The following is a 24426-nucleotide window of genomic DNA, read 5'->3' as shown; positions in this document are numbered from 1 at the left end:
GCGCACAATTGTAGTTGTTTTTCTACACAATAACTCAGATATGGTAACACTTGCGAGCAGTAAAGAATATGAAGTGATTTTTGGTCCAGAACATCCATCCATCCATTTCCTACCGCTCATTCCCTTTAGGGGTCGCGGGGGGCGCTGGCGCCTATCTCAGCTACATCGGGCGGAAGGCGGGGTACACCCTGGAAAAGTTGCCACCTCATCGCAGGGCCAACACAGATAGACAGACAACATTCACACTCACATTTACACACTAGGGCCAATTTAGTGTTGCCAATCAACCTATCCCCAGGTGCATGTCTTTGGAAGTGGGAGGAAGCCGGAGTACCCGGAGGGAACCCACGCATTCACGGGGAGATCAGGCAAACTCCACACAGAAAGATCCCGAGCCTGGGATTGAACCCAGGACTACTCAGGACCTTCGTATTGTGAGGCAGACGCACTAAACCCTCTGCCACCGTGAAGCCCTGGTCCAGAACAAGTTTAGCTTTATTTATTGACGTGTTTCTTGCTACTTTATGTATATTTTTTATATGAGATTGCATTTTATCATCTATTTTTACAGCCAAAAATGTGTTTTATTTTACCCTTTCAATATCTACTCCGTCTATTTATATTTGTGTTTGCCATTCTCTTCTACTGCTACCAAATAGCATTATTTTAGTTTTATTTTAGCGTTTGTTTCCCTTTTTAAAAGGCATGTTACATATTGACATTGTGCTGTTTTGATTTTAATTAATTTCAATAGGACACATTGATTTGACATTGATTAAACTCAAAACACTATTGAAGTATTTTGAGTTTAAGAGCTCTGTCACAGAACAAATTAAACTCATACATTGAGGTTCTATTGTATTGGTATCATATCTATGCTGGTTTGATTTGATCGATACTTTTGTTGCAGTTTCTCGACGTCATACGTCCAGCAAATTATTCGATTTTCCTCAGAGTTAACATTTGTCTTATCCGGTCTTTGCAAACAACACACCTCTTCTCTCTCTGCTGCTCATGCAGGTAGAGATGAGTTTGCACTAAAAGCAACCTATGGTTATACAATATCTGTCATAAATCTGTGCAAAAAAAACTTAAATCATGTAATTAATCACAAAAGATTAACACATTAATCATGTATATGTGCAGATGAATCACAATTTTTTTTGGACTGTACATGCTCCTTTACTTTACCAGTGGATGGTTACCTGAAGGTCTGCACAGATTGTTATACGGTTAGTGATCAGGTCAATGCATATGTGCAAAGATGAGTGAAGAGACTCTGACTAGTGTGTTTGCTGGCAAATTCCGCTCCAAAATAGTGGCCTAGTGGTTAGAGTGTCCGCCTTGAGATCGGTAGGATGTGAGCTCAAACCCCGGCCGAGTCATACCAAAGACTATAAAAATGGGACCCATCACCTCCCTGCTTGGCACTCAGCATCAAGGGTTTGAATTGGAGGTTAAATCACCAACAGTGATTCCCGGGCGCGGCCACCGTTGCTGCTCACTACTCCCCTCACCTCCCAGGGGGGTGAACAAGGGGATGGGTCAAATGCAGAGGACACATTTCACCACACCTAGTGTGTGTGTGTGTGTGTGTGTGTGTGTGTGTGTGTGACAATCATTGGTACTTTAACTTTGAAATCGCAAGAGAGTAATTACCTTTGTGATTTATCTCAAACAAATATAGATTTTGGCGGCATTTATTTTTGCTGCATTATAGTTTTTTTTTAATAGTGACTTTTCCTAAACAGTTGTGTGAAGTAAAACGTAAAAAGGGAACTATTTTATTATTTCTAAACTGTTACAGTTTTATTCAGTTGATAAAAACATTTGTTCTGTTTTATTATAATCATAGCTTGGGATCTTTCTGTGTGGAGTTTGCATGTTCTCCCCTTGACTTTGTGGATTCCTTACGGGTACTCTGGCTGGGGATAGGTTGATTGGCAACACTAAATTGGCCCAAGTGTTTGAATAGGAGACAGGTCTGGACAACAGGCAGGCCAGTCTAGTACCCACACTCTTTTACTATGAAGCCACGCTGTTGTAACACGTGGCTTGGCACTGTCTTGCTGAAATAAGCAGGGGCGTCCATGATAACGTTGCTTGGATGGCAACATATGTTGCTCCAAAACCTGTAAGTACCGTTCAGCATTGATGGCGCCTTCACATATGTGTAAGTTACCCATGACCTGGGCATTATAACACCACCATACCATAACAGATGCTGGCTTTTGAATTTTAAGCCTATAATATGGTTATTTTTCTCTTCGTTCCGGAGGACACAAGGTCCACAGTTTCCAAAAACAATTTAAAATGTGGACTTGTCAAACCACAGAACACTTTTACACTTTGCATCCGCCCATCTTAGATGAGCTCAGGCCCAGCAAAGCCAGCGGTGTTTCTGGGTGTTGTTGATAAATGGCTTTGGTTTTGCATAGTAGAGATTTAACTTGCACTTACAAATGTAGCGACAAACTGTAGTTAATGGCAGTGGTTTTCCAAAGTGTTCCTGAGCCCATGTGGTGATATCCTTTACACACTGATGTCGTTTTTTGATGTAGTACCGGATGATTATTTTCCTCTTTGTCCTGGAGGACACCACGTCCACAGTTTCCAAAAACAATTTTGAAATGTGGACTCGTCAGACCACAGAACACTTTTACACTTTGCATCTGTCCCTCTTACATGAGCTCGGGCCCAGCAAAGCCGACGGCTTGTCCGTAAGGGACACGCGCTAGAAAATGGATGAATTAATTAAATAGCGGCAAATTTGCAAAAGTATTTGACAACAACGTTTCAAGTAAAACGTATCGATATTGGTATTTACTTGGTATTAGATCAATACCAACATTCTCAGTATTGCCTAGCCCTTTTGTGAGGTCTGAGGTCACGCTGAAATAGAAAAGTGCCTTCCCTGAACCGTTAAGCATAAAATTTTCCAAAATGTCTTGATAATTATTAATGTTCAAGAGGAACTACATAACCAGTTTGATCAGTTTATTAAATGGTTGATTTAAATATTCTGTCAGAAAACAAGGTACCGTATTTTTCGGATTATAAATCGCTCCGGAGTATACGTCGCACCGGCCGAAAATGCATAATAAAGAAGGAAAAAAACATATATAAGTCGCACTGGAGTATAAGTCACATTTTGGGGGGAAATGTATTTGATAGAATCCAACACCAAGAATAGCCATTTGAAAGGCAATTTAAAATAAATAAAGAATAGTGAACAACAGGCTGAATAAGTGTACGTTATATGACGCATAAATAACCAACTGAGAACATGCCTGTTATGTAAACGTAACATATTATGGTAAGAGTCATTCAAATAACAATAACATATAGAACATGCTATACGTTTACCAATCTGTAACTCCTAATCGATAAATCCCATGAAATCTTCTTCCTCGATGTCGCTTCTAAACAACTCTGCCAACTCCAAAGTTATGCACCGCTTCCTCTTGTCGTTTTCTGCTGCATATTTCACTACGTCCAGCTTGTAATCTGCAGTACATGATTTCCCTTTCGGTCCAATTTTTGTTCAGCCCTTCTCAGTTTTTATAAGTTACCGCCAACGATGAAATGATCCACCTTAATAGCTACGGCAGTAGCATATAGCATATACAGTAGCAGTTAGCATTCCATGACCCACAATGCACTTCTGCCATGACCCGCCCCTGCCAATTTCTTATTGGTTGACGTGTGTGTGACGATTGCTGACGTGTGTGTGACGATTGCTGATGTGCGTGTGACGATTGCTGACATTTTCTTCGTCTCTTCCGCGAATGAGATAAATAATATCATTTGATATTTTACGATAACGTGTTATTAAGTTCAGAAATAAGTCCCTCTGGAGTATATGTTGCACACTATGAAAAAAACTGCGACTTATAGTCCGAAATATACGGTAATCAAAAAGAACCTATTTGGACAACTTGACTGTATCTCAATATTATACTGGCAAAGTACACTGTAGCAGACTTATATTATGAAGCGCTATTTGAGCATTTCATTGGGATTTATTTCTCCGTCCCTTCTCATTTCATTGACAAAAACATAGTATGACAGTTGGGGGACAGAAAAGAAAGATGAAGAAAGAGTAAAAGCCTTTTTGAAAAGTCTTTGATACGCTAAGCTTTCTCAGCCTCTGTGCTTCAATCAGATGCTTAAATATCCCAGTGCTGCAGTGTGAGATGGCGCGACCCTCGCCACTCCACTATTTCCTTTCCTGTCCCAAACTCTCACTCTCCCCACATAAGCTCGCTCTCTCCCATTGATCCTGGAAATTGTGTCTGAGGCGTGTTTATGCTCCATTTCTGCCAAATCTGCTCCTGTCATTGACCAATTACAGCAGAATCAATTACAAGCCTTTTTGAGACGCTGATTCACAAGCGATTACAGGCTGAGTGGAAAACGCACACATGCTGTACTGCACCCTCACACACTTTGGCATGAGACACACAACAAGGGGAAATACCAGAATAGAAGAAATAGAACACGTCTTGTTTTCTAGACCAGTGTTTTTCAACCACTGTGCCGCGGCACATTAGTGTGTCGTGAGATACAGTCTAGTGTGCCGTGGGAGATTATGTAATTTCACCTATTTGGGATAAAAATATTTTTTGAAAACCAGTAATTATATTTCGCAAATAATGTGCTGTTGTTGAGTGTCTGTGTTGTCTAAAGATTGGCAGAGTAACCATGTAATACTCTTACATATCAGTAGGTGGCTGCAGGAAGCTAATTGGTTTGTAGATGTCGGGAACATGGTTTGTTATGATCACAATAAGCGGAAAGCAGGGTATAGGTAAAAAGGTATCTAACGCTTAAACCAAAAATAAACAAAAGGCTAGGTAAAGATATTGAAGCTTCGGGATGGCTATGCAAACCGAAACTAAAACTGAACTGGCTGCAAAATAAACAAAAACAGAATACCTGACAACAACAAAGACTTAACAGTGTGTGGAGCAGACGGCGTCCACAAAGTACTGACATGAAAATCAACAAGGATAGCGTCCGCAAAACTTAAATAGGCTTGATTGCAAAAAACAAAGCAGGTGCGGGGAATAGCGTTCAAGGAAGACATGAAACTGCTAAACAGAAAAATCCCAAGAAATCAGGAAGAGCCACCAAAATAGGAGCGCAAGACAAGAACTAAAACACTAAACACAGGAAAATGTAAAAAATTCCCTCTAAATAAGTCACGTCGTGATGTCACAGGTCGTGACAGTACACCTACTTGAGGCAATAGTTATACTGATGCGTGGTTGATTATGGTTTAAATTCATATCCTCAATATCTGCTGCCGAGTTATTTTTTTTATGTTTTCAATGGAAAAAAATGTGCCTCGGCTCAGAAAAGGTTGAAAAACACTGTTCTAGACCAGTGGTCCCCAACCACCGGGTCGCGGCCCGGTACCGGGCCGTGGCCCGATTGGTACCGGGCCGCAGAATAATTTTTTATTAAAAAATAATTAAATAAATAAAAAAATATATATTTTATTTTTTTTTTTTTTTTAATTAAATCAACATAAAAAACACAATATACACTTACAATTAGTGCACCAACCCAAACACCTCCCTTTTTCATGACAAAAACGCCCCCTTTTCATGACAAAGAAGAAAAATAAAAAAAAAGGACATTCCCCCCCCACCCCTCGGGCCGCGGGACAAATTATTAAGCGTTGACCGGTCCGCGGATAAAGAAAGTTTGGGGACCACTGTTCTAGACCATTCATTCACCTTTAGGTACGCTTTATTTGTGATGTTTCTATCTTGATCTATGATTGTAAAACTAACTCTGTTTGTGTGTTCAGAAAGGTTCCTGAGCACTTGTCAGCGTGGCGAAGCATGTTTCTGTAATTGTGCTAAAAGTGTCTGTGTAACTGTTAATGTGTCTAAAGCCAAATATGGATCATCAACATCAAATCTCTAAAGTCTTAAAGTGTTTGTGTCGGATGGGATCTCATTACTGTGCTCCCTCTTATATCATTACTGCACACACTCTTGAGGCAGAATTAAGTCACCTAAACTTAATGTAAGCATCCTTGTTGAATACTTTGCCTTGGTAATCTTCTCAGATACAGTTTATCTGGCAGATTATGCATACATTCATTATCTACACATGAATTATACTTTTTTGGGAAAAATAAAGGCAAGACCCAATGGAATGATTTGATAATATAAATTAAATAATATATCAGTAATTATTCAAGTAATATACAAATCCCGTTTCCATATGAGTTGGGAAATTGTGTTAGATGTAAATATAAATGGAATACTATGATTTGCAAATCATTTTCAACCCATATTCAGTTAAATATGCTACTAAGACAAAATATTTGATGTTCAAACTGATGAACGTTTTTTTTTGTTGCAAATAATCATTAACTTTAGAATTTGACGCCAGCAACACGTGACAAAGAAGTTCGCAAAGGTAGCAATACATACTGATAAAGTTGAGGAATGCTCATCAAACACTTATATTGGAACATCCCACAGGTGTGCAGGCTAATTGGGAACAGTTGGGTGCCATGATTGGGTATAAAAGCAGCTTCCATGAAATGCTAAGTAATTCACAAACAAGGATGGGGTGAGGGTCACCACTTTGTAAGCAAATTGTCGAACAGTTTTAAAACAACATTTTTCAACGAGCTATTGCAAGGAATTTAGGGATTTTACCATCTACAATCCGTAAAATCATCAAAAAGTTCAAAGAATCTGTAGAAATCACTGCATGTAAGCTGTGATATTACGGACTTTTGATCCCTCAGGCGGTACTGCATCCAAAACCAAAATCAGTGTGTAAAGGATATCACCACATGGGCTCAGGAACACTTCATTAAACCACTGTCAGTAACTACAGTTGTTTGCTTCATCTGTAAGTGCAAGTTAAAACTATACTATGCAAAGTGAAAGCCATTTATCAACAACACCATGAAACGCCGCCGGCTTCTCTGGGCCCGAGCTCACCTAAGATGGACTGATTCAAAGTGGAAAGGTGTTCTGTGGTTTGATGAGTCCACATTTCAAATTATATTTGGAAACAGAGGACGTGGTGTCCTCCAGAACAAAGAGGAAAATAACCATTCGGATATTTACAGGCTCAAAGTTAAAACGCCAGCATCTGTGATGGTATGGGGGTGTTTTAGTGCCCAAGGCATGGGTAACTTACACATCTGTGAAGGCAACATTAATGCTGAAAGGTACATACAGGTTTTGGAGCAACATGTTATCATCTAAGCAACATTATCATGGACGCCCCTGCTTATTTCAGCAAGACAAGTGTTACAACAGCGTGGCTTTGTAAAAAAAAGAGTGTGGGTACTTTCCTGGCCTGCCTGCAGTCCAGACCTATCTCCTATCGAAAATGTGTGGCGCACTATGAAGTGTAAAATACGACAGCGAAGACCCCGGACTGTTGAACGACTGAAACTCTACATAAAATAAGAATGGGAAAGAATTCCACTTTCAAAGCTTCAACAATTAGTTTCCTCACTTCGCAAACGTTTATTGAGTGTTGTTAAAAGAAAAGGTGATGTAACACAGTGGTCAAAATGCCCTTTCCCAACTACTTCGGCACATGTGGCAGCCATGAAATTCAAAGTTAATTATTTGCAAAAAAAAATTAAGTTCATGAGTTTGAACATCACATATCTTGTCTGAACGATTTACAAAACTCCCGTTGCCTTAAGAAAGCAAAAACCATCACCAAAGACAGCACACATCCTGCCTACCACCTGTTCCACCTGCTACCATCGGGCAGACGCTACAGGTGCAACAAAGCAAGAACAAACAGGCTCAGAGACAGCTTTTTTCCCAGAGTTGTCACCATGTTGAACTCTAACTTATAATAATTCACCCCTGTACAATATCCTGCCCTAATACCCTACTGTGCAATACTACCCTTCCAGTGCAATACGTCCGACACTAATTGTTATTTATTACTTCGGTACTCTTGTCTTGTTCTGTATATTGTACAGTATTGGTATTTCTATAGTGTTTTGTATATTGCACAGGATTGCTTGTTATTTTTATTGGATAGTAGTCTGTTTATTTCAATTGTTAGTTTTTCCTTTATTACCTCTTGTGTTATTTATTTTACCCCATATTTTTCCCACAACCGCACCTTAAGTCTTTAATCTCGTTATATGCAAATATAATGACAATAAAGTGTATTCTATTCTATTCTATTCTATTCTTTGTAGTGCATTCAACTAAATATGGGTTGAAAAGAATTTGCAAATCATTGTATTCTGTTTGTATTTACATTTAACACAATTCCCCATCTCATGTGGAAATGGGGTTTGTACAGGCATAGTCTAAAAGTTTACATACACTTGTAAACAAAATCATGTCATGGCTGAACCACCACATAACTTTCCTCCAGAAGGTCTTATCTTTGTCCATGTGATATCAGAAGAAACAGAAATTGAGCTGTTTGGCCACGATGCACAGCAATATGTTTGGAGGAGAAAAGATGAGGAGCACCATGTCTACCGTCAAGCATGGTGGTGGTAGTATAATGCTCTTGGCCTGTTTTGCTGCCGATTGAACTGGTGCTTTTTAGAGAGTAAATGGAACAAAGAAAAAGGGGGATTACTTCCAAATTCTTCAGGACAACCTAAAATCATCAGCCCGTAGGTTGGATCTTGGGTGCAGTTGGGTGTTCCAACGAGACCCCAAACACACGCCAAAAGCAGTAAAGGAATGGCTAAACCAGGCTAGAAGTAAGATTTTAAAATGGCCTTCCCAAAGTCCTGACTTAAACATGTGGACAATGCTAAAGAACACGAGTCCATGTCAGAAAACCAACAAAGTTAGCTGAACTACACCGATTTTTTCAAGAGGAGTGGTCACAAATTGACCTGGAAGCTTGCTAGAAGCTCGTGGATGGCTACCAAAAGCACCTTATTGCAGTGGAACTTGCCAAGGGACATGTAACCAAATATTAACATTGCTGTGTGTGTACTTTTGACCCAGCAGATTTTGTCACATTTTCAGTAGACCCATAATAAATTCATAAAAGAACCAAACTTTACGAATGTTTTTTGTGACCAACAAGTATGTGCTCCAATCACTCTATCACAAAAAAATAAGAGTTGTAGAAATTATTGGAAACTCAAGACCGCCCTGACATTATGTTCTTTACAAGTGTATTTAAACTTTTGATAGTGACTATATAAAATAACATTCACAACAAATTATATTTATCATCAAGACACGATAAAATGCACAAAACGCAGCTGCAAAATCGACCGAATCATTGGAAAAGGAAATAGCCGCCACACGGAATGGAAATCCACCACACAATTACCGTATTTTTCTGACTATAAGTCGCAGTTTTTTTCATAGTTCGGTCAGGGGTGCGACTTATACTCAGGAGCGACTTATGTGTGAACTCGTTAACACGTTACCGTAAAATATCAAATAATATGTTTAGCTCATTTACGTAAGAGACTAGACGTATAAGATTTCATCGGATTTAGCGATTAGGAGTGACAGATGGTTTGGTAAACGTATAGCATGTTCTATATGTTCTAGTTATTTTAATGACTCTTACCATAATATGTTACGTTAACATACCAGGCACCTTCACAGTTGGTTATTTATGCGTCATATAACGTACACTTATTCAGCCTGTTGTTCACTATTCTTTATTTATTTTGAATTGCCTTTCAAATGTCTATTCTTGGTGTTGGATTTTATCAAATAAATTTCCCCCAGAAATGTGACTTATACTCCGGTGCGACTTATATAGGTTTTTTCCCTTCTTTAGTATGCATTTTCGGCAGGTGCGACTTATACTCCGAAGCGACTTATACTCCGAAAAATGCGGTAATATCATTTTCAAGCACTTGTTTTCAGTTGTCTTCATATTTCGAGGTAAAAGTACAACCAAACTTTCAAACATTTTGGCCTAAGCATTTTAGGAAGCTGCTCAGCAGTGACGAAACCTCATCTTCACTCAATTTGAATGCCAATAAATTGAAAGTAATTATTAATTTATCACTAAAATTTGTCACCCATATTAACTTAGTTTTTTGATCAGGTTACTACCATTTGCTATTTAATTACTGAGTTGTTGTACCCATTCCTACTCCTGTTCCACTTTTTATTGGACTGATTGTCAGAGTAAAATGTTATTAACTATATTATTACCGGCACCAGGAGGTTATGAAATCTTTTTTCAAAGGTTTGTCTTATAGTTAGCAACATTATGAAATGTTATGGGTGGATTTAATGAAACTTTTCAAAAATTCCCAAAATTGGATAAGGAAAAACGGATTCGATTTTGGGCTTAATCTGGAATAATTTCTATTACATTACCTCACTTTATGCTTCTGTGTGTGTGTATGCGTGCCAACCCGCAGAGACCAAGATAGTGAAGACTGACAAGGGTATTAACTCTGTTTCTTTCATTATGAATTTCTTTGCGTCTCTGTTATTCCAGAGCACACAGTCTGCATGCTAAAAATAGGTTATGTTGTCTAGATAGTTTCAATATAGCCTACAAAACCTGGTACGTATTATATATGTGTGCTGCTTTTCAACATGCCATGAGTGTCTCTATTGTGACAGCCAATATACATGCAAAAACATAATTTAAATTGTGTGGTCTGCACCACCTTTGCACTTCTTACAAATTGAACAAACAGTCTTAGTAGATCACCTGCAACACGCCCACATGTACAATTAGTTTGAACAGACTGTTTAGCACTTTATATTTGAATCCTTATACAAAACCCAAAACCAGTGAAGTTGGCACGTTGTGTAAATCGGGAAAAAAAGGTTCAGAGAATCTGGAGAAATCACTGCATGTGAAAAGCAAGGCTGAAAACCAACATCAAACGCCCCTGACTTTTGATCCCTCAGGCGGTACTGAATCAAAAAGCGACATCAGTGTGTAAAGGATATCACCACATGGGCTCAGGAACACTTCAGAAAACCACTGCCTGTAACTACAGTTTGTCGCTACATTTGTAAGTGCAAGTTAAATCTCTACTATGCAAAACCAAAGCCATTTATCAACAACACCCAGAAACACCGCTGGCTTTGCTGGGCCCGAGCTCAACTAAGATGGACGGATGCAAAGTTTAAAAGTGTTCTGTGGTTTGACGAGTCCACATTTCAAATCGTTTTTGAAAACTGTGGACGTTGTGTCCCCCGGAACGAAGAGAAAAATAACCAAAAGCCAGTATCTGTGATGGTAAGGGGTGTATTAGTGCCCAAGGCATGAATAACTTACACATCTGTGAAGGCACCATTAATGTGGTACATACAGGTTTTGGAGCAACATATGTTGCCATCCAAGCAACGTTATCATTGACGCCCCTGCTTATTTCAGCAAGACAATGCCAAGCCACATGTTAGAACAGTGTGGCTTCATAGTAAAATAATGCAGGTTATAGACTGGCCTGCCTGTAGTCCAGACCTGTATCCCATTAAAAATCTGTGGCGCAATGTGAAGCCTAAAATATCATCATACAGACCCCCGAACTGTACATCAAGCAAGAATGGGAAATAATTCCACCTGAAAAGCTTCAACAATTGCTTTACTCAGTTCTCAAATGTTTACTGAGTGTTGTTAAAAAGAAAGGCCATGTAACACAGTGGGTAAAAATGCCCCTGTGCAAACTTTTTTGCAATGTGTTGCTGCTTTTAAATTCTAAGTTAATGATTATTTGCATCCATCCATCCATTTTCTACCGCTTGTCCCGTTCGGGGGTCGCTGGAGCTTATCTCAGCTGCATTAAAAAAAAAAAAAGTTTCCCAGTTCAAACAGTAAATATCTTGTTTATTCAGTCTATTCAATTGAATATAAGTTGAAAAGAATTTGCCAATCATTGTATTGTGTTTTTATTTACAAATTACACAACATGCCAACTTCACTGGTTTTGGGATTTGTAGATCAGGCCAATTGAGAAAATAAATAAATAAAAAAGGTCAGGCCCATAAGAAACTTGTTAGTAAAATTAAGGTTGTCTGTACGCTATCGGTCTTCTCTTGTATCTTGTCACTTTAAAAGCGATACTTCAAGTAAAAAAAGGCAGTTATCGGATGTCTTTGGAGAAGGACTTAGTGCAAACACTTTCCTACAAAACAGCCGGCCAAGACATAACACTGTGAAGCGATGCTGAAATCATATAAGCAATGTTATCAAGCTGTCCACACAAGTGGAATATGTTTTCTCATGTGTCAAAGATACAATTTGCACTCCTGCATACACACAGCCGTTCACATGTGCACTGGCACAACCACCTTCATCCTTTCCCCGCAGCCATCCAGTGCATTACCCCCCCCCCCCCCCCCCCCCCCCCACACACACACACACTCTTTCTCCTCACTGATTTGACAGCCAAATTGTGTTTGTCCTAAAAGGGGCTTAAACGTCACTCCAAGCAGCATGGATTCCTGGCTAACTGCTAAAAATCCTGTCTTGTGATTTCATGTGAAAAAATATATACTTTCTTCTTTTCAAAGAATTGCAGTGATGACAGGTTGAACGGGTGGGTAAGAGGAAAGAGGCCGACACTGAAAAACCAACATGAGAGGTTCGGAAGAGGAGGGGGTTGAGGCACTCGCACTTCTGAGAAATGACCACCGACATGATTCCCAAATGCATATCCCTTCACCTGTCTACGCTGTGGCCTTGAGAATTGTTGACACTTGTTCTGTCACAATACGCCCTCGGCTTAGAGCTGCCAAACACTGCCAGCTGGAAATGACATATACCTGTAAGAAAACCTCATGAGGGCATTAAGACCATGCGTGACCTGATGTTTTGAGTTTTATTGTTATTATCCGATCTGTATGTGTTGCAGGGTCAAATGGGCTCCTTACTACCGTGTCACAGTAATAGGATTACACACTCGCCCCTTTTGGTAGGGGCAACATTGACTATCCTTCCTGGCATTTTTACTAAAGTACACTTCTGGACCAAAGCACATGCCCTTTGAATCCCATGTTTTGGTCGCCCGTCATTTCCATGCTGGTCCATGCAGCAGTCACATTTGAAGCGTGCCAGAGTTTACTGGTGTAAAGTGTAAGGAGACCACAAAACCTGCTCAGTGGCCGCCCTGAGATCGGTAATATCGTGAGTTCAAACCCCGGCCGAGTCATACCAAAAGTATATAACAATGGGACCCATTACCTCCCTACTTGGCACTCAGCATCAAGGGTTGGAATTGGGGTTTAAATCACCAAAATGATACACGAGCATGGTCACTGCTGCTGCTCACTGCTGCTGCTCACTGCTCCCCTCACCTCCCAGGGGGTGGAATAAGGAGACGGGTAAAATCCATCGATCCATCCATTTCCAACCGCTTATCCGGAATCAGGTCGCAGGGACAACAGCTTCAGCAGAGACCCTCAGACTTCCCTCTCCAGTGCAACATAAGCAACTTCCTCCTGGGGTATCCCGAAGCGTTCACTGGCCAGAGAGGAGATGTAATCCCCCCCGATCTGGTCCTTGGCCTGCACGGGGTCTCTTCCCAGTGGGACGTGCAATGAGGACCTCTCTAGGGAGATGCCCATGAGGAATCCGCACGAAATGTCCAAACCACCTTAGCTGGCTCCTTTCCAAGCGAAGGAGCAGCGGCTCTATTCCTAGTCTCTTTTTCGGGTGACTGAACTTCTCACCATATCTCCTAGGGAGATGCCCGGCACCCTTCTGAGGAAACTCATTTTGGCCTCTTGTATCCACAGTCTTATTCTTTTGGTCATGACCCACACTTCATGGCCATAGGTGAGAGTAGGAATGTGGATAACTTAGTAGACCGAGAGCTTTGCCTCCTGGCTCAGCTCTCGTATTGTCACAACAGTGCGGCAGAGAGACTGCAATAATGGCCCAGTTGCTCCGGTTCTCCGGCTGATTTCCTTCTCCATCGTTCCCTCACTGGTGAAGAAGACCCTGAGTTACTTAAACTCCTCCACCTGGCAGAGAGTCTTGTTCTCTACCTGGACTGTACAAACCATCGGTTTCCTGCTGAGAACCATGGCCTCAGATTTGGAGATGCTGAACCTCATTCCAGACGCTGAACACTCAGCTGCGAACCGATTCAGTGAAATATTAAGGTCACGAATCGATGGTGCAATCAGGATCACATCATCTGTAAACAACAGTGAAGCAACCTTTAGCCCCCGAGACATATACCCTCTGCGCCATGGTCACGACTCTGCCTAGAAATCCTGTCCATGAAAAATCACAAGCAGGATAGGTGACAGAGCGCAGCCCTGGTGGAGACCAACCCCCACTGGAAAATAATTCAACCTACATCCAAGCACCCGGACACAACTCTCGCTTTGGTTGTACAGATATTGGATGGCGATCAACTTGGTCCCCCTCATCCTGTACTCCCTCAGCACCTCCCACAAGATGTCCCGGGTGACCCGGTCATACGCCTTCTCCAAATCCACAAAGCACATGTAGACTGGATACGCATACTCCCAGGCCTTCTCCAGGATTCCCACAAGAGTAAAGAGCTGGTCAGTTGTTCTACCACCAGGACGAAATCCACATTGCTTCTCTTGAATCCGAGGTTTGACTATCGGCCGGACCCTTCTTTCCAGTACCTTGGCGTAAACTTTTCCAGGGAGGCTGAGTAGTGTGATACCCCTGTAATTAGCACACACCCTCTGGTCCCCCTTTTTGAATAGGGGAACCACCACCCCAGTCTGCCACTCCCTTGGCACTGTCCCAGACTTCCACGCATTGTTAAAAAGGCGTATCAACCAAGACAGCCCTTCAACACCCAGAGCCTTCAGCATTTGGGTCAAATGCAGACGGTAATTTCACCACACCTAGAGTGTGTGTGACTATCAGTGGTACTTTAACTTTAAACAACAGGATCAAACAACATGGCCTTTGGAATAGTTTTAGTTCGGTTCATCAGCATCCAAAAGTAAGTACAAATAACTTCTAATATAGCCTTGAATGTCATTTTTATGACATAATTCCGAATTAGAATCAGAATCAACTTTATTGGCCAAGTATGTTCAACACACAAGGAATTTGACTTGGTAGGCTATGCTTTCTTGTTCAATGTAAACAATAAATATTAATGATAAACTAAAAATATGAACAAGTATTTAGAATAACTAATATGTGCAGGGCTAATAAATAATAGTGCAGTGGTGAAAAAGGCAAAATTAGTTAGTATATTCACAGCGACAGATTAGTTCCAGATTTATTTCCCAGCATTCATCAGATTGATAGCCTAGGGGAAGAAACAGTTTTTATGATGGGTGGTTTTGGCGTACAGTGATTTGTAACCACTGCCGCAGGGGAGGAGTTTGGACAATTTGAGCCTGATTTAGTGAGTCCCAAATATCGCGTACTAAATAGCGTGTGCAAAAAATAAAATAGCTTGTACTTGTGGGTGTGTTACTTGTGATCCACTATCATTGCATGTGCAATTAAAAATTGGTGCAGACGGCTTATTAAAATTAGGATTTTGCGTGCATACGGAGCGAGGCTGTGGATAGCATCACCAACACATTTGTGCGTCTGCAATGGCTAAAATGCAATAAAATGCATTATGAAAGACGTCTTTTCATGTAGGAGATGTGTTATAGTCATAAAATTCCCAAGTAAATAAATAAATAAATAAACATTAAAAAAACATATTAATTACATTTATGTTATTCAGCCCCTTAGAGGGGACCTACACTTGTTTTGTTGCCTATCCTTTACAATCATTATGTGGGACAAGAACACATGTCTTTTTTCTTTTTGGGGGGGGGGTCTAAAAATGATAAAAAACACATGTGATCCCACTGGTCTTCAAAGCCCTCTAAGAGATCTTCAAAACCCTACATCAACGTTTTATATACACAATGCAGGTCTATATATAATGTAGTAACACACGCATTCCTAACAATATGTAATATGGACAATATTTACTGTATTTTGGTCATTTTAATCAATAGCGGGACTTCCTTCTTAAGCGCATTTATTTCTGTTTCCATAGCAACCAACTTTCGGCATCTACTGTGTGTTCCTACTTCCACAAAGAAAGACGTGAGTGTGTTGTAAGTAAGCATTGCAAACTTGGTAGAAGACAACAAAGACAACTATTTTTGGACAAATGAATATTCACAACCTTATCTTTTTGAAGCTAAATATACAAAGGGAGGATGAACCCCTACTTATAGAAGCCAACACGAAGAAGAGGGTGAAACGTTGACGCAAACGGAAGCCCAGAGAGTGAGGTAAGTGCGACATGTTCACACTGCAAATCTGGAACTTTCGAGCCAAGTATTGCCGAACTATTGGAGTGTCTATCTCAACTGGAAACGTCCCCGGCCAGCTTGACCAAACGGACAACTGTCCGTCGAGTAAGTTACAATTCTATTGTTTATAATACATTCTTTACAGCTACAGTACATATACTGTCGAGTTCGCTGTGTACAAACTAAACATTTAATGTGGTCTAATACTTTACAGATACTGTAATATGATAGTTCATGTTTTTCAGACAGTATTGGATATTGTCCAATCGCATCGTATTCAAACGCATTTCGTGCTGAGGTACAAGCTAGCTTATAGCTTGCCATAGTTAGCTTTTATGGCTAACATTGTAGCCCGCCGATGTCTAAGTACGCTAGAAAAAAAATATCCGTGTTTGCTCGTACAATAACAATGTCGCTTGGTTATTATACAGGTTACGGTACGTAAATTAAGTATTGTTGGCAGGGTTTTTTGTGTATTTCTAAAATGATTTAGATTTAGAATTGATTGCTCCCATTAGCTGCATTGCTAACCACCTAGGAAGAAACTATTTTTAAATGATACAAAGCAAAAAAAAAAAACTACTAAAATGTTTTGTATTTTTGTCTCTCATAATGATTGAGAACGATCTTTATGTAAGAGAAGAACACATATTTTTTCTTTTTTTAATGCATTCTAAATATTAAATAAATGCACTCAAATGTCTGCTTACAATGAAGCCTGTTGAAGTCAATCTATTCTGCCTATAAAAGCCCTTAAACAAACAACCAAACACCTCCATTAAGGTTTTATAAACATTATGTAAGTATATATATACATGAAGTAAAAGGAACATTTATGATGATCAGCATATATTATGCATATCAATGAAGACAGAAATGCAAAATGGATTGCACAAATTATTCTGCTCGCTTAACAGACGCAATCCACTTTGCATATGTTTAGTACAGCTTAGCGTGTGCTATCAGGTTTGCACATGTTGTAGTACATGCAAACCTTTAGTAAATGAGGCCCACAGAGACCAGGTGTGAAAGGTCTGCAGTGATGCTACCTGCTCCTTTACTGACCCTTGACCACTATAAGTCCTGGATGGGGGGAAGGTTGACTTCAATGATCTTCTCTGCAGTCATGATTGTCCGTTGCAGTCTGTGTCTGTCAATCTTGGTTTCATATCCAAACCAGTCAGTGATGGAGGTGCACAAGACGGACTGAATGATGGCGGAGTAGAACACAGACGAATATCCAAAACAAATGTACTGTTTAAGTTTATATTGTAACTGAACCTTTTCTCTAATGGTACAATCCATCCGTTTATCCATCCATTTTCTACAGCTTATTGCCTTCAGGATCACGGGGGTCGCTGGAGCCTATCTGAGCTACAATCGGGTGGAAGGCGGTGTACACCCTGGACAAGTCGCCACCTCATCCTGAGATGTGTAAATAAACTTGTTTTAGCAATTGGCAGTTTTAAATTGGCTTCATTATGGTGGGATATCTCCTTTCTGAACTGCCACCTTACCGTGGTAGAGGAGTTTGCGTGTCCCAATAATCCTAGGAGCTATGTTGTCTGGGGGCTTTCATGCCCCCTGATAAGGTCTCCCAAGACGAACATGTCCTAAGGTGAGGGATCAGACAAAGAGCAGCTCGAAGACTTATATGGATATACAACAAAATGAACTCAGATCTACCTCGCCCGGACGCGGGTCAACGGGGCCCCCATCTGGAGCCAGGCCCGGAGTTGGGGTGTGATGGCGAGTGCCTAGTGGCCGGGCCTGTCCCCATGGGGCCCGGCCGGGCACAGCCCGAAGAGGCAACGTGGGTCCCCCTTCCAACGGGCTCACCACTCATAGGAGTGGCCATAGAAGTCAGGTGCATTGTGAGCTGGGCGGCAGCCGAAGGCAGGGCACTAGGTGGTCTGATCCTCGGCTACATAAGCTAGCTCTTGGGACGTGGAACGTCACCTCGCTGCGAGGAAGGAGCTTGAGCTAGTGCGCGAGGTAGAGAAGTTCCGGCTGGATATAGTCGGACTCATATTGACACACAGCAAAGGCTTTGGAACCAGTTCTCTCGAGAGAGACTGGACTCTCTTCGACACTGGCATTGCTGGCAGTGGGAGGCGACGAGCTGGGGTGGCAACTCTTGTTGCCCCCGGCACAAAGCCTATATGTTGGAGTTCAACCCGGTGGACGAGAGGGTAGCCTCCCTCCGCCTTCGGGTGGGGGGAGGGGTCCCGACTGTTGTTTGTCCTTACGCACCAAACAGCAGTTCAGAGTACCCACCCTTTTTGGATACACTCGAGGGAGTACTGGAAAATGCTCCCCCGGGTGATTCCCTTGTCCTACTGGGGGACTTCAACGCTCATGTTGGAAACGACAGTGAAACCCGGAGAGGCGTGATGGGGAACAATGGCAACCCGGATCTAAACCCGAGTTGTGTTTTGTGATTGGACTTTTGTGCTCGTCACAGATTGTCCATAACAAACACCATGTTCAAACATAAGGGTGTCCATATGTGCACTTGGCACCAAGACACCCTGGAATGTCTATTCAGGTGTACTGGGGAGGAAGCTACGCCGGATAGTGGAACCTCGGATTCAAGAGGAACAGTGTGGTTTTCGTCCTGGTGGTGGAACTGTGGACCAGCTCAAGACTCTTGGCAGAGTTCTTAAGGGTGCATGGGAGTTTGCCCATCCAGTGTGCATGTGCTTTGTGGACTTGGAGAAGTCATTCGACCGTGTCCCTCGGGAAGTCCTGTGGGGAGTGCTCAGAGAGTACGGGGTATCGGACTGTCTGATTGTGGCGGTTTGCTCCCTGTATGATCAGTGTCAGAGCTTGGTCCGCATTGCCGGCAGTAAGTCGGACATGTTTCAAGTGAGGGTTGGACTCCGCCAAGGCTGTCCTTTGTCACCGATTCTGTTCATAACTTTTATGGACAGAATTTCTCGGCGCAGTCAAGGCGTTGAGGGGTTCCGGTTTGGTGGCTGCAGGATTAGGTCTCTGCTTTTTGCAGATGATGTGGTCTTGATGGCTTCATCTGGCCGGGATCATCAGCTATCACTGGATCGGTTCGCAGCCGAGTGTGAAGCGACCGGAGGGAGAATCAGCACCTCTAAGTCCGAGTCAATGGTTCTCGCCCGGAAAAGGGTGCCATTTCCGGGTTGGGGAGGAGACCCTGCCCCAAGGGGAGGAGTTCAAGTAACTATGAGTCTTGTTCGCGAGTGAGGGAAGAGTGGATCGTGAGATCAACAGACAGTGCGGCATCTTCAGTAATGCGGACGTTGTATCGATCCGTTGTGGTGAAGAAGGAGCTGAGACAGAGGACAAAGCTCTCAATTTACCAGTCGATCTACGTTCCCATCCTCACCTATGGCCATGAGCTTTGGGTCATGAATGAAAAGACAAGATCACGGGTACAAGCAGCCGAAATGAGTTTCTTCCGTCGGGTGGCGGGGCTCTCCCTTAGAGATAGGGTGAGAAGCTCTGTCATCTGGGAGGAACTCAAAGTAAAGCCGCTGCTCCTCCACATCGAGAGGAGCCAGATGAGGTGGTTTGGGCAACTGGTCAGGACGTTGGGAAGACTATGTCTCACGGCTGGCCTGGGAACGCCTCCGGATCCCCCGGGAAGAGCTGGACGAAGTGGCTGGGGAGACGAAAGTCTGGGCTTCCCTGCTTAGGCTGCTGCCCCCCCGACCCGACCTCAAATAAGCGGTAGAAGATGGATGAATGGATTGACGGTAGGAGATGTATCGAACATTTAATTCTTCTTTACCCCATTAGGTATAGCAAACCGTCTTTTTTTAATCTTTTCATATAAACTAAGGCCGTTTTCTGGAATACAAACACATGACTATTAAACATATTAAAAATATTGGATTAAACTGAATTATAGTTGTTAATGTAGACTTGTTTATTGTTTATACATGACTATTTATACTAAATACAAATCTTTACAGAACGTTTACAAAATTAATAATACATTACTTATTAATATCTAATAATAAACATACTTGCACTGTTAATGTTCTGGGTGAGTCTTATCCACCGTATATATCTTTTGTCCAATGGCCAAAACTGTTTCTGTGCACAAAGTGTACACTTAGGCCATTTTCATAACCCATAACCCCTATTTATCACTATTACTGGTTCAGAATTAATTTTGTACAGTAGAAATTAATAATTAGACATTAAGTTGTTTCATAGTAAAAGCAAAAAAAACAGTTTTACGACGTTTTACAGTGAATACAGTTTTGAATATTAAGAGAGCCCTCTAAAACCCGAAATAACACCACATAGTCACCTTTACAAACCGCAAACTTTGAAGTGCAATGTGGCAAGGAAAGACTGTATTACAATACTTACAAGCCCGTGGCGCAGGGGTCCAGAATTCATTAAAAAAAATACATAAATAAAATTAAATAAATAGAATAATAATAATAATACAAATTAAAAAAATAAATATATATATATATATATATATATATATATATATATATATATATATATATATATATATATTATTATTATTATTACTACTAATCTTTCCTGTCCAGCTGCTCAGGCAAATCATATTGTTGATGTTGGGGCTGTATAGCTCGGTTGGTAGAGCAGCCGTGCCAGCAATTTGAGGGTTGCAGGTTCGATCCCTGCTTCTGCCATCCTAGTCACTGCCGTTGTGTCCTTGGGCAAGACACTTTACCCACCTGCTCCCAGTTAAAATGTAACTTAGATATTGGGTTTCACTATGTAAAGCACTTTGAGTCACTAGAGAAAAAGCGCAATATAAACATAATTCACTTCACTTCACATGTAGATGCCCATATCTGCTGGAGAGATTAATTTTACAAAAGGGAAGTGTGGAATACTTCCCTTGTTGCCTTATCTGGATTTGACATTATTAAACGTTTTTTTATATATTTAGTGTTTGGCGGAGCCAGACCAGAGCACTAGGGGCGAGAAAGAAGAAATGTAAAAGAAGACAGAGGGGGAACTTATGGGGACAAGACAACAACAAAATAAGTAACACATAAATAAATAAATAAATAAATAAATAGATTTAAGGCTAAAATAAGTTTCATAGTCCTGGATGTCTGTAATAGTGAGAGCCAAGTTGGCGAGTCAGTTTTATTGGCAACAATAAAATTGGCCCTAGTGTGTGAATGTGAGTGTGAATATTGTCCATCTGTGTTGGCCCTGCGATGAGGGAGCGACTTGTCCAGGGTGTACCCCACCTTCCACCCCATTGTAGCTGAGATAAGCACTTGCGCCCCCTGCAACCCCAAAGGGAAAAAGCAGTAGGAAATGGATGGATGGATGGATGTTGGCGAGTCGAGGCAAACCAAACCAAAACCAAGCATACAGTACATTGATGGATATTACTGTTGCTTATAGGCTAACCCTGGCATTACAACCTACTCAGTGGCCTTGTGGTAAGAGTGTCCACCCTGAGATCGGTAGGTTGTGAGTTCAAACCCCGGCCGAATCATACCAAAGACTATAAAAATGGGAACCATTAACTCCCAGCTTGGCACTCAGCATCAAGGGTTGGAATTCGTGGATAAATCAACAAAATGATTCCCGGGCCTAGCCACCGCTGGTGCCCACTGCTCCCCTCACCTCCCAGGGGGTGAACAAGGGGATGGGTCAAATGCAGAGGACACATTTCACCACACCTAGTGTGTGTGTGACAATCATTGGTACTTTATATTTAACTTTAATTGACAGGGACATGTCAAAAAGTTTGGGGACCCCTGTTCTCGCGTGTTACCCGAGTAATATTAAAGACCAAAAAAGGGCCACAAACAAAATTTTGTTTTGGGACACAAAAAGTATTTGTGTATGACTGTGCTTAACAGGAAACAGGACCCACTGAGCAGTGCCACTTCCCTTAATCTATGCCACTGAATATTTCCAGTTTCTAAATACCAGTTTCACCAATTGGCTTCATCTTTCCACTCCCTCTGGAGTCCCTCATCCTCTTGTTTCCCCCCTCCTCTTTTGACCTTCGCCGTGACAGTTGATGAATCAGGGAGGTGGGGAGACACCAGGCGTCGACTCCGTCACGCCCCGTTAATATGCATGCAAATGTAGCACTTGACATTTCTACTACAGTGCATGCAGGCAGGGGACGAGGGACACGTGGGTAGGGAAGTGAAGCTTGATGGGGTGGTAGGGGAGAACGTAGAAAAAGTTGGAGCGAATGCTGACAATAAGAGAATGAGAACCACAATTAAGATGGACCATTAACCACCTTGGAAACCAGTTTAGATACCTGAACCAGAAGAGGAAACACACATGGCGTGCAATTACATAGACACACAGCATATTAGATGCCCGTAAAAAAAATTGTGATAAAGACAAAGGTAAAGTCAGGGCGAGACCCCATTGGTTCTAACTTCATAGCGTTCACTGAGTTCCTACAAGCAGCAGCATGAGGATGAGCCACCATGGTGAGATAAATCCCATAGCCCCCAATGACCTTTGTTATGGGCCTCACATCCCCAAAGCACACTGTAAATCTTATTGGGTAATTACAGTCCACAGCATCCCCAGTGCTGTTTGCCGGAGTTTGCTTGTAGGGGGATGGACGATGAAGGATGGGACATCCTGTTCTGAGAACGACAAGCTACTTTGCAAAAATACCTTAATTACCAAACCATAAATGTATACATAGAAAGTATGTCTTTATGTCTTAGAGTCAAACAATCATCACGTGTACGTTAAGGCTGCAATGATTCATTGATGACATCGATTACAAAAAATATATTTTGTTTTTATTCTGTTGCTTTAGTGATTTATTTAATAAGTTTAATTAATACAAATGTATAAAACTTATTGTTTCCACAAGGCTGCTCCAGTAGTGTGTGCATGAGAGCGGTGCAACTACGGTAATCTACAATGTGCAGTGGGCGATGTGGCCAAGTAGCTCAAAGAAGAGGGAGATTGAGAGCTGGCATTTTTCAACAGTACTACGTCGATGATGAAACACATTACCATAAAGCATCCTGCATATTTGAGAGCAGCAAACAAACCAAAAACAAGATAGTAGTTTATTTTGGTAGGTAACGTCATTCCTTTATGTCTGACTTGCATAAAGAGTGTCATACTCAAACACATGTTAGCATCTAAAGTTTGTAAGTTGTTTGTCCAAATATCTATTACCACACCCCAAATAATTACTTTTAAAATGTGCATGTCAAATTGTTAAATGCGTTGTCAATAATGTTTTATTGTACAATATTTTTGTATAATTTGGATCTTTTTTTAAGTTCAGGCCATGCAAGTGTTTTTTTTTTGTTATTTTTTTTTTAATATTTTCACTTTTTAACATGATTTTTTTTACTTTGAATGCAATTTGTATTATTATAACTTCTTCTGTATATAATACATTTTATTTCTAGGCGCCTTTTCAGACACTCAAGGACACCGTACATTCGTTAAATGCAGTGCAACACAAACAATAATAAAGAAGTGGGAAATAGACCAATAATCAGATCAGGATAAAATACAGTGCAAATGAGGTCAGAGGTTATGCTATAATTGAAAAATTATATTTCAATGTTATGTGCATTTGTAAGAAAAAAGAATAAGGGTCATCGGGAAAAAAAAAAAAAAAAACATGTTAATTTGAAATAATTTCCCTAAAACACGCATTGAGGCTACACCTCTGTTTTATTTGATGACTTACTGGGGAATTTCTGAAACTGAAGCAATACAATACAAAGGCACCTGAAAATTGTTTAGCATGTTAACTAATGCTAATGGCGCTAGCTTGATTACATTTCGATAGCACGTACAAATATGTATTAAATCACAACTACCAAATGTAATGGTTTAGTATTTATGAATTGTATTAGTTGTATTGTAAAACCAAAAAACTTGCTTGGAGTGATGAATGAAAAAACCATACGAGTAGACCCGCTATGGACAACTCATGGACGGAACGGCACTTGTACATCTGGTTCCAGGAACAAAACAGAATGAAATATTGTAGATGTTTAAATCTGCAGAATCTGCAGTGAGTAAACTCGTCCAATAGATGGCGCCCTAGCAAAAACAATAAAACAGCTTTTGAGCCCATGTGTCGGTGTTACCAGTATGTAAGTTTGATGAATACAAAGCATTTTGGCCTTTAGCAGCACCTTTACATAAGCCACAGGTTGCAAAGCTTGGGAAATAAAATAACGATTTACGGTCC

General features: G+C 41.1%; 1 protein-coding gene across 3 annotated transcripts in view; it reads right to left on the bottom strand.

Moving 5' to 3' along the window:
* The window catches only part of cdh23 (cadherin-related 23), a 619519-nt gene that overhangs the window by 384552 nt on the left and 210541 nt on the right, over positions 1-24426 (bottom strand). The window lies entirely within an intron of this gene.

The sequence above is a fragment of the Nerophis ophidion genome, linkage group LG09, assembly GCF_033978795.1.
Source record: "Nerophis ophidion isolate RoL-2023_Sa linkage group LG09, RoL_Noph_v1.0, whole genome shotgun sequence".
Classification (NCBI taxonomy): Eukaryota; Metazoa; Chordata; class Actinopteri; order Syngnathiformes; family Syngnathidae; genus Nerophis; species Nerophis ophidion.
Note: the sequence above shows the minus strand (reverse complement) of the source record. Positions and strands in the feature narration are given on the sequence as shown.